This window comes from Lissotriton helveticus, chromosome 3_1 (genome assembly GCF_964261635.1).
Source record: "Lissotriton helveticus chromosome 3_1, aLisHel1.1, whole genome shotgun sequence".
NCBI classification, from domain to species: domain Eukaryota; kingdom Metazoa; phylum Chordata; class Amphibia; order Caudata; family Salamandridae; genus Lissotriton; species Lissotriton helveticus.
The window spans coordinates 34,863,595-34,875,995 of NC_136061.1; the positions used below are offsets into that span (position 1 = coordinate 34,863,595).

At 46.1% G+C, this 12,401-nt stretch overlaps 1 protein-coding gene across 7 annotated transcripts in view; it reads right to left on the reverse strand.

Moving 5' to 3' along the window:
• DNPEP (aspartyl aminopeptidase) overlaps nt 1–12,401 on the reverse strand; it is a 1,185,204-nt gene that overhangs the window by 1,006,764 nt on the left and 166,039 nt on the right. The window lies entirely within an intron of this gene.

Below are 12,401 nucleotides of genomic sequence, written 5' to 3' on the forward strand. Positions count from 1 at the left end.
GCCAGTGGAGGTCTCGCATGTGCTGGGTGATGCGGGTCCTTTCGGGCAGGTTAAGCATCAGCCTGGCAGCTGCGGTCTGGATTGTCTGGAGTCTTCTAATGAGTTTGCTGGTGGTCCCGCATAGAGTGCATTGACATAGTGCAGACGGCTGGTGACGAGGGCCTGCGTCACTATTTTTCTGGTGATGATGGGGAGCCATTTAAAGATTCTGTGGAGCATGGGGAGAATGTGGAAGCAGGCTGAGAAGACAGCGCTGACCTGTGGGTTCAGGGAGAGTTCGGTCTTGAGGATGATGCCGAGGTTATGGGCATGATATTTTGGAGTGGGAGTGGGTCTGAGTTCCAATGGCCACCAGGAGTCATTCCAGAGGGAGGTGCGGCTGCCAAAAATAAGGACTTCGATTTTGTCCGTGTTGAGCTTCAAGCAGTTGTTCTTCATCCGGGCTGAGACGTTCTTCATACAGTTGTGAAAGTTGGTCTTTGTAGTGGCGGGGTCCACTATTAGCGATAGGATGAGCTGGGTGTCGTCGGTGCACGAAATGATGTTGATGTCGTGGGTCTTGACAGTGTCTGCTAGCAGTATCAGGTAGATGTTGAAGAGGGTTGGAATGAGGGATGAGCCTTGGGGCACGCCGCAGATGACGTGCTTGGGTTGTGAGGTGAAGGGAGGGAGGTCGATTCTCGGGGTGCGTCCTGTAAGGAATGACGGGTTCCATCTAAGAGCGTCGTCTTTATTTCTGATTTGGTGCAATTGATTGATGAGTGTGTGGTGGGAGATGGTGTCGAAGGCTGCAGAGAGGTCAAGAAGCATCAGGGTCGCTGATTTTCCTCTATTAAGAAGGGTGCAGATGTCGTCTGTTGTTCGTCCGTCCCAGTGCTGTGGTTGGCTCTGAGTCCTGATTGGTAGGGGTCTAACAGGTTGATTCCTCTCCATTTGTTAGGTGAGTTGGAGGTTTATGGCTTTCTCCAGAACTTTTGCGGGGCAGAGGGGCGGTTGGAGCAGGCGGCTGCTGCATGGGGAGATAAAGGGAGCTCTGGCAGTCCTATCAGCTGTCAGTGGGGCGCAATCTGTATCTCTGGGCATGTGACCTGCACAAGGAATTCAAAGTGCTGTAGTGGAACGGACGAGGTATGTGGCCAGCATCTTGACACTGGTACCTTGGTGCGGCCACAGCTGATTCAAGGTGCCGATACCCAGGCTCCGGGTGAGAGAAACAACAGAGGGACCAGCGGTTGGTCCTTCCTTCCGGGCATACATGCCTCGGAGAGGCAGGATGAGGCCTGTCTCTCTTGATCAGTGGCATAACAAAACCTTAGCGGTACCCCCTGCAAGGAACGGTGAGGGGGCACCCTACAATGCCAATCCATCGCAGTCGCCAATTTAGTGGATTAACATGACATCTGCAGGAGTTTCCATGATACGTTTAGCATCAATGAGAAATAAGTTATCCTTGTGGGATGAGCATGCTTTTTATACAGGCACTCTGAAAACCAAGCTGTATTCATACTTTTTACTATAATATTAATATTATTTCTATTAACAAAAGTTTTACTTTAGGGGCTGAGTGAAAGTTACCCTTACTGACGCTTAAATAGGAGAGTAGGTTTGTAAGGGATGCATAGATCCAAATTAAATCTAGTCACCAAAAGGTGAAGATTAAGAAAGTTATTTCTACTTTGGCAGAGCAAGTTAATCTACCTTAAATTCGCAGTACTCCCATTCTATGACACTGACAGTTCTGATTTCCATGTAATGCCTTATTCTGAGTGCCCAGGTGTACCACCAGTTTATCTGTGACTTAATGTGTTCTCCCCCCCCCCCTGGTGCCCCCCCAGCCCCCCAGGAAGTTTACTTCTAGGGACACCAATGATAGTCTGGCTAAACATTGCATACAATAAAAACATAGAGAACATAATGCAGATGTATGTAATGGCCTACGCAGGCATGGGCAATATGGCTCATTGCTGTTTTGGGTAATAGACAGGGCCACTGGAATTATTCGATTCTGTGGCTGTGTCGTTTTACACATTATACATTTGCTCCATAACTCATCGTCTGCATAAGCTACAGATTTTAGAAAAACATATGTTGTTTCTAATCAAACAGATCAAACGTTACTAAAATCTAAGTGACAAACAGCTCGTCCTCTCGCTATCAGCGGACCCTGCCACAACAAAGACCAACTTTCACAACTGTATGAAGAACGTTTCAGCATAGATGAAGGACAACTGCTTAAAGCTCAACACAGACAAAATCCAAGTGCTGATTTTTTGCAGTCACACCCCCTCTGGAACCACTCCTGGTGACCATTGGAACTCAGACAGTGCAGTAGAAGGCCCTATACAAAAGTTAACCAGCAATATTTCTGCTGCTTTTTACTATATTTTTATGTTAACCTGATATGCATTAGGTCAACTATTTGCCCACAATGTTGAATTATTAAAAATGACAAAATTATGAAGTAATACTATCACAAAATGGGACACATTATGTCATGTAAAAAAATTTAAATGACTTAATAAAGGGTTCACAATTATTGTAAGAGATGCAGTCACCTTTTCAATGCATCTTCATGGATTAAAATGAATCACATCTCCCTAGAGAACTCCTCTACTTAGTGTATTGCATATGCAGCAGGGCCGGACTGGCAATAGCGGGCACCGGGCAATCCCCCGGTGGGCCGCACGGGTGGGGGCCGGTTTTGGGCCCCTGGGGGCCGTTTTTGTTAGAGGGCCGTTTTTGCAGCATAGCTGCAAAATCGGCCCTGTACCAAAATCGTCCGAAAACCGGCCCCGGCAAAGAGCTCGGTGGCATCTCCACCCCCCCAGTGGGGAGGGTGGGGGGGGGGGGCGGCCGAGCACTTTGCCAGGGCCGGTTGTGGTTCCCAGTCCGGCCCTGATATGTAGGGGACACCATGCCTACATTTAAGTCAAACAGGGCTACCAAGTTTAAGCCAACTTATGTGTGACATTTTCAGGCCTCTCGTGTGACACTCTAACACCTAGGGAAAACTTTGTCTTTGAACCCAGCAGATAATCTTTATGCACAAGTAATAGGAATTTTCCCTGATGCACTTTCAAGAACCCTATGCGGGCAACTTACCCACATTATGTCAGGAATTTTACTTAGCAATACAAATTGAGTTTATTTAGACCTCTTACAATATCATGACTCCCCTTCCTGCAATAATTCCCTTACGGCTGCCTGCCACCATCATCACATGCCCAATAAAATCATGTGTTTGGTCTCCTTCCTTGGTATCACTGACTGCCTTGCTATACATGAGGAAAGGATTTATTAGGGAAACTAAAATAACCAATGCTGTTGTACATTCCTGCTATTGGAGCTACAAGTATGAAAACACAAACGTACTTCTTGGAAATAATGAAGGAAAAGGCTTCCATGCTCCATATGTGTACAAGAAATTATCAATTAAACCTTGCACAGTGACCGCAAATTTCTCCATTTCAGCTATGAGTAGTTAATGCATTGCATTCTGGTACTTGCAGTCCTGTCTATAATGGGAAAGGCAAAATGACAAGAGTCAGGTTTTACAAACAAGATACATTTGACAAGAGAGGTTTAGATCTCTGCTTTAGAATCCTGCACCTTAATGTGGTTATTTAAATATTGTTTAATAAAACGCAAAGGCTTTACTTTGGTTTAAACAAAAATACATGAAGCACATGTAAATATTTCAGTAAAGCTGGTCACTTTTGTTTTTCAATGTTGGGCTTCTATTGATATATATTTGCCATTTATTTTTCAACTATATGAATAGCATATTGCTTCTAAATTTGGCCTGGCACCTTATTCAAAGCTATTCAGAGCCTGCCAGATGGAAATAAGAATTATGGGTTTCTATCACATCCTTTAATAGCAACATTGTGAAATCACCTGCAATGACTAGCATTTACTGTCCTGGTCTTCTGTTTTTCCCCTTATCAGTAGACTTTAAACAGGTAATGTAAGAAGAAAACCCTTTTGAATGTGTTCTACAGCAGTCCAATGACCCCTGACTGAAAACTTAAGGAAACAAAGACATAACTGCAATGTTAAAACCATTACAGATTATTTCATAAATCAAGTTTTACTCAACAATCGTGTGCAGACCTTTGCAGAATCCTAAAAAGTGAAAAGACGCTGGCATTGTTCTCTGTGAAAGGTGGCAACCCTACCTCTGCTGCAGGGAGTTCTGTGCTGCCTCTTGCCTCTAAAACCTGCGGTGCTCTGTGGAGGACATTCTGTCAGGGGCCCCAACCTGCTTCTGTAAGGTTCCCAGCGGGCTCGTCCCAGTGCTTAATTTGTAAAACATTTAGTGCCGGGGCTGAAAAGGCTACCAAGGAGGCCACAGCTCACTTCTACCTCCGGTGTGCCCAACTTTCAACACCCTCACTGCCTCAGTCTCTATCCTGTAACCATGCTGTGCTGTCTGTCCCACAAGACATGCGTTTTACTTCTTTACCTACACCGACAGATGAGTGCGAAAACAAAATGTACACCAAATGAAAATGCTTTTTTTTAACCTATTAATCAGTGCAGTCTGACTGGGTTTGTTGCAGGTCAGGAGGCTGCTTGAGCACAGCAGGTCATGTCACTGCTAGTGCTGCCTGTAATTGGTTTGGTACAGTTATGACGACGGCATAGGCATCCACTGCCCAACTTGCTGTGACCCTGCCTGCTACAGGAAAAGCAGTCCCAACCGTAATGCTGCAATGCCTGAGAGACGTGAGTATGGCTGTTGCACCTACTGGGGTAAAGCACACTCAGGAATAAGCATGCTTGGAGGCAGCGCATGGAAACTGCAGGTGACACAAAAGTTGTGGTGGGCCACAGCCACATCAAGCACGTTGAGGATAGTAGCAATTTAGGGTTGCAGTCCCCCACTACAATTATCCAATGGGAGGCTTAGGCACAGGCAGCTGCAGGAGGCAGCAGACTCGGGGAATAGAATGCAAACCTTCCATTAGTGATGACTTCTTGGATTCATTACAGGTGTGACGACATCATCACTAAAGTGATGATACACAATCATGCCTGCCTGAACAGATGTATGCCTCCCAATGAAAACATACCAGCCCGTCACCATGCAAGGTATGTGATTCTTTTTATTTTAAATTGGGCAATTATTATTGAGACCACCACTTGCAGGGGTATTCGTCATGATTGTTTCCCCCTGGGCACCTTCTATTATCTGGCACGCTATGTGTGTCTTCCGCCAACAAGTCCAGCTAGGTCGTGTGGAACTTGGTTACGAAAGGTGCACTCGTCCCTCCAGATGGGGGATTAATGGAGAAGATGGGGAGTGGCAGCGGACACAAAGAGATGAGGCAGGAGATCCCTGGGTATGTTCCAGGTTCATTAGTGGGGTGTAAACCAATGGGGAAAGAAGGAACAGTGCAAAGCATCTCAGCAAGATATGCCCTAAATAAACTTGATTTGCATCTCCAAAGTTAAAAGCAACTCAGCAAAATTCTCACATCTCTGGGTAGTTCAGGGAAGGCTCTGAAAATCTTTTAAAAGTGAACATGAAGTAAATGTAGCAAATGTATCTACATGAACTTCCTTCAAGTATCAGAGTGTTTCAGCTGGCATTGTGTGTGCATCTCCTGCCAACTTCTTACCAGCATGTGATATCCTGATCTCTCCACCCTTCAGATCATATTAGATGTACGACATATATTGCTATTGGTGTCTCCAAGTCTTTCAATTCCATCTCAAATTCATTTTGATGAGTTACTGGGTCGATGGTCATAGAGGAGAAGACCTAACAATTTGTCAAAGCAGACCCTCCACTGATACTTGGGTGATGTCTTCATCAGGCAACTGAAGACCCTCCAATTAAATAATTCGGTATGCACCCTAAATGTTTGTTAAGAAAATACTGGCCTCTGGTATCTTCTGAAACCATATCTTTCTGAGCAGAAGAGGCTTGAAATAACAAGCATTTACAATGCAACGGTTTCGCCTTTGGAAAAGTTAGACCTATTGGCATTGTAAATGACAACATTTTTATTTATGTGTTGGTTTTGAAAACAGATAAATAAATGGCATTGTCATTTACAATGCCAATAGCTTAATCTCTTGCAAATGCGAGACCTATTGTACCTACCACACACCCACACCCAGAGCCACACACACACAAGCCAGCAACACACACCCAGAGCGGCCCTTATTGCTTGAAGTACATCAAGACCCTTGTTGCTGGTATACAGCATGCTTCAATTTTACGCTGGTAATAATAGAAGCACACATTAAATTGCTCAAAATCACACAGTGCTGGTCAAATGCTGAATCTGGGATTAGAAACCAAAAGGTTTTTAATTAATAGCTGCACCAAAGACTGGCAGAATGACCCTAGTGGCATCTGCAGTCAGGTGCAGTATGCCCATACAGAAATTGGCTTCCCAGCTGGAGTGATAGATAGCTTGTGGCTTTACAGTTGTGGATTGCGAACCACGTGGCTCAAATACCGATGCTGAACATCATCAGACGCTCTAAGTCACCAGTTCCTTTACATGGAAGTCAACATAGAATTTGACACCTCTTCACTCCCTTTTACTTGTTAAGTTGGAGCATTCTTAAAACAAACAGTCGAAGAAAGTAGGTCTTTGAAAAGCGTTACTTCTATTTCCCTTGAACCCACTGCAACTGGCTGCTGAGATTGCTTTCAGTGCGAGGAAAGGAACTGCGTCCCCAGTCCAAAGCAAAAACTGAATGAAAGATAATTGCAAACCTAAGGCTTAGGAACCCTTGGATGCTTTCCTGCCTCAACCCGTTGTTTAACTCACCCGGAAAGGCATTGCATTAAATGTAAAGGCGACAGAGACTTCAATAACGAGAGGCACTATATAATGTTATTACACACCTCTGTCAGGGCGATGCTGTGCACTGCTCAGAGGAAAGTCCAACATACCCGCGGCACACATGATGCGATATTACGAGGCCTCTGAGGGGTACAACACACACAACTCAGAGCGGTGTGGTATGAGTCACCCAAGGGTAACACATCACATACACACTCAGCTTTAAGGAGTCCCAGCGTGTACCTCTCTCTCTTTACCCCCCAAACGCACACAACCCTCAGAGCAGCACTGTGTTCACTACACTGATGGGAGCGATGACAGAACTCACCCAGCACAAAAGGATCACACTGCACACAATACCTCCACACCCACCCACACCCCTCGGGACGATATGATGTCGCATGGCTTGGGGGGGGGGGGGGCAGATCATAACTCTCCTCCACACACAACGACGCAAGGGAATATCATATACTACACCCCCCCCCCCCCCCACACACACAAACTCACGTGGGCTCAGTTTAAGTAACATACTCAGGGCAGGGTATATCCGCGAATCCCAGATAGTCGCGACATACACCCACTGAAAGTGTGCCACTAGAACACCCGCCACACATCACAGGGACATAACGACACACTCCACCAGCATAATTCAGGAACACGTGTACATTATGCAGCACTTTCTCTGGCAGTGTCATATCCATCCATTTCAACTAGAAGCAGCAGATTTTTAAATCTCCAAATTAGGCATATTATGTGGCAAATGCAGCAACCGTCAAGTATGTTGTAAACGCAGCAACCACAGAATCGCATAAACCTGGCGTCCATTGTTTTAGCAACAATTCATTCACGAAAGGCAAACAAAACCGGAATATTCCAATTCTAAACAGTGCCCATTGTTAACTGCACTTTGAAGACGATCACTTCTTCGGTTTAACTACCCAAAAGAAAGCAAAATAAAATATGCAAATAATGGGTAAAGTGTAATATTGTCCTGGGCTACCTTCTGTATTTACAAACTGCTCGACCTTTGACCTTGTGGTTTAAGATGTCACCATTAGCCCTGGGTGGCAACAGTGGACAAGATCACACGGTTACCCTTTATCTGGTCTCTCCCCTGCGCCGACTTCCTTAAGGAGAGACCTTGCATGCAGGTGTCAAAGGTCAACGTCTCTTCCCCCCCTGCGGTGATTGTGCTCGAAGCTTCAAACGGGGCCGATTCGTGACTTCCTCCGATTTTGCAATGCTGCCATCACCCCCGCTCTCCCGCCCCCTGGCAAACCTGTTAATTACCCTTTACACATACAAATATCACCCCTGGCCAACCAAGTGCCTCTTTGTGCTCAGTAATTCATCGCCCAGCCCCCTCCATTGGAATTCGCCCCCTCCCTGCTCAGGCACATTTAAATAGTTTTTGTCTGTGTAGCTCGCGCTCATGAATGACCCCCCCCCCCCTCAAAATGTTTCCATCAGGCTTGAGCTCTTCAGAGCCGGTGCACCACCCCATGGTGAAGAACTGCAGTCCGAAATCACATCCGAGTACACAATGAAAGTGAAATCACCCCTCACCTAAAAAAAAACAATGGCTTCCCATCCACAAGCTACGCAAATTCAAAATGCTAACCCACCGCCAGAGCTTCCACAAACCCTCCAGACACTCTCCCTCGCTCACTCCCCCAGCATCTGCTAAAACAGTGGAGGACTCTCCATCTCCTACCTAGCCATGTCCTGAAACAGCCGCCACCTCCATATATCACCTTCTCTTCAGGTATTCGGATGGAAACAAGATTTGGTTGATCAACTGATCCCACCCAAGCAACTTGGCTCTCAGCACCTCAATACTCTTCCAAGTGAATAGCAGCATTTTACAAATCTTGTTTGATCAAATGATTTAATCTCTTGCCCTGGACATCCAACACACAAAAGGTGATGGTAGGATACTTGTAAAACGTCTAACCGCTGGCAATCGTTCATTGTAGCACTCCAACCCAGTGTACCTTTGCCTACAATACCACTCCCGCCAGATTAGACCCAGCCATTCACAAATCTTTCTCAACTCTGCTACATTAGGAACAGTCCAGCCAGAACTGCCAAGCCAGATCCTCTACGAACCAGAACACAAGCAATCCAAGACGGTGTTTTTTTTATCATTGGGCCTTTTCAATCAGGTGCAGCTTGGTTCCAGTGAGCAAGGAACCCATGTCCGTGCATAGCCTTGGCAAGGGTATGCCCATACGAGGGTCCTATGCTCACCATGCTAAATGTGGCAACCATAGTTTAATTTTAAAACAATAGACTATTTACAATATCTTTACTTTGTTTAGTTTTGTTACTGAGAGCAAATACCCACTTTTTTAGATGCCAAAGTGTTTTTAGTTTTAGGACTTTTATTTTTTTATTTTATCATGCATATTATTGAGTTTGTATGTATTTTATTGTAGTGGTGTCAGAGGGTGAATGCAATAACGAGCCAGTTGATTAAAGAATGGATGCATGAGTGCAAAGAAAGTGACAGAATTAATGTACAATGAATTGAGTGCCTTAACCCATCAATGACACAAAATGCACTTTCATTCATATGCCAGGTCTATTGGCATTGCCAATGCTTATTTAGTTTTACAGTTTTTATACAACGCAGACTTAGCCCAGAGGCATTAGAGCATTTTAAAGGGGCGCAAGAAGTGAGTTTTAGTTAGTAAACATCGCCCAAACAACCTATTACCACCAGGAAAACAGGGAGCTAACTGCTAGTGTGAGCAAGGATAAAAATATCTAACTAAATCAGCAGCAAATAGCCAACAGTGCAAGTAAAATAAAAATGTCGTTAACAAGAATGAATAAAGTCAACACATGGGACGGAAGCAGCGATCTCAACTTTTACCAAAGCGTATTTTAGATAGGGATAATTTGAGTTGCTTTTTTAATGGGAACATTCAAAAAGCTTGAGGTGCGCAAGTCGTGTCTCGATGCCCATTGTTTATTAAAGCAAATGGTAAATTTCCTTTCCAAATGGGTGAGTGTTCAAAAGGAGTACGTTGTTGTTTCTAAAAATTTACATAGCTGATAAATGCTGACATTTGAAATGCCACGTACAGACAAGCCCGTCTCCAGCCCACCCCCTACTGTACGCCAACTTGTAGAAAAGTAAAAGCTTCAACCCAGCAACATCTTCCCTAAAGGGCCACCCACAGCCCTCTCCCTCCAGAGGCTGGTACCTGTTGGATAACCACGTTGTCAGGCTGCATGAGGCTGCTGAGGATGGACTCCAGTATTTTGCGCCATCATCGGGGGGACGACAGAGCAACGGGAAAATAACAAGTATGTTGAAGATCAGGGGGGTAGCGAAAAGAGTGTAAGGCACTTCTGCGAGGAAGAGATAGTTGCCAATCAGTTAGTTAACCCTCTACCTGCCCCACGGATAAAGTTAGTATGCAGTGAAGTGTGGTAAAGTTGCGGTTCCGTTAGGGGTGGGCTTCACGTTGAGAGGCAAATATCAGAAGACTGGGAAGAAACGCCTAGCATGTCAACTAGTAGTGTAGTGGGCAGGAGTAGCGTTCACGGCTGAGTCGCCGAGCCTGTTAGTTATCAGGGAGAGAGTCTGAGGCCGGTTAGGTGCGGTGCCCCGGGGTTGGCCCACACAGTGCGAGACCGGCGAGCGGCTTAGACGATGTCTTCAAACATTCCACGTCGGGTAACCAACGAAGTGCAGAGGCGCTCACAGCCTAAGAAGCCGGCAGTCGTGCAGAGCCAGATAGACGCACATGGGTGCCAGCGAGACTTGACAGAAGCCAGAGCGGCCACACAACAGTATTGCCTCCTTCAGGAGAGGAGGACGCACCGCACGCTTCAGGTGCACCGACGCCTCAGAGCCTGGTTAAATCTTTAATCTCTCGCTGCTCGGTACGGAAAACAAAGCTTGTCAGAAAGCTTTCCTGCTACTTCTGTCAAAATGTGCTGCTGCAAGTCTTCGCACACAGTTAAATTTAATTTAAATACTCAAACCCGATTTATAAATCCTGTCAGGCATTTTAGGGTGCACTTTTTGACGGAGAAAATTACCAATCATAAGATTACGTTGGTTTAAACACTAACATTTTACCTCTATCAGCTTCAGTAACTATTTAGAACAAGCCTGGCCAACGACAAATCCTCCTGTTGTCGTTTTTTCCCCTCTCGGAACCCAGATGAGCTCCAGGCGGCAACAAGTCAGGTCCCGGGCCGGCAGCCAATCACAGCGCGGCCCGGGAATGACGTCACGGGGGTGTCCCGGGCCGGCAGCCAATCGCAGCGCGGCCCGGGACAAAGGGGCGGGGCTTAAAAAAAGCACCAGAAACGCCCCCGAATCGCGTTTTCGAGAGAAAGCGCGATTGACAGCCTCTGCCTCCCAATGGCTAGCCTCCATTTATAGAGCTAGCCAATTGGAAACAGAGGCTGTCCTAACCTCACTATTAGAAACAACAGATTTCGATCTGGGAGTGGCTTCGCCCCTCGCCAGGTTACGAAACCTAAAAAGGAATGACTATCAATATCTTCTGAATTTAAATCTTTTAGAAGTCCCTGCCCAAAAAGGCATTTATCCAGCAACTGTACCCCACGCTTATGTCTGGCAGCCCGGAAGACCGTGCAGTGAAAGCCTATTACTCTGAGATCCCATCCACTTCTAGAGTCCCCTAAGTGGGAGATGCATATCTCCACGGCCAACAACCCAGAGCATTTCCATTGCTGCTTTCTGGTGCCTATGAGAAAGTCCATCACTGGGATGAATCAATGGTGGTAGGGAACGAGGCAGATATGATCTTGGTCCAGCTGCATTCATTGGTAAGTGTTGGGGGGACAGCAGTTTCCTGCGGGGTACTATGGCAGAATTACACCGGCAAGACTTACCACTCTTGCCTTATAAACCAGCAACTCTAAGACCCTAATCTATTTTTTCATTAGGTATTTATGAACTCAAAGGAGGCAAATGTCCTGCTGCTGTGTTAAGTATTCATCTAGAGAATGCAATTCATAAACAAACATGGGTGAGACTCTTTAACTCCAAGGGAGATTACTTCGTGTTTCCTTGAAGCCCACCGGTCTGTTGAAGATCCAGGAAGAAGCACAAAGACAGACGACAAAGAAGGCTTGCAGAACAGAGAGATCAGGAGCAGCAGGAGTCTTCAGTTCCAAGCGGAGTTCAGTGAAGTCCAAGTGTCCAGACGGTTGACGAATGATGTGGTTTCAGTCTTGAGTCTTGTCCCACGACGAATCTGAAGAGCCACCCACAGGTGAGTCCTTTAATACCCTAGGGAAAGGGTTAGAATGACTCAGGGGTCCCTCCCAGAGGAGGGGATAGACAGGGGGTAAGGAAGCTTTCATGTCTTTTATATAGTTTTGCGCAAGAGGGGGAGCCAAGGGATCCTTGAACTGGTTCCAAATGGAGTATGCAAGAAGGGCACCAAATGTGCCCTTCAAAGCAGTCTGTGGTGCTAGCAAGTGCCCCCACCCCAGCCCAATACATTAAGTCCTGTCTGGGAGGTGGTTACACCTCCCAGCGAGAGGAAACCTATTGCTGTACCTTCCCCTGCTTGAGCTCGGCTCAGCAGTAGAAGGGCAGAA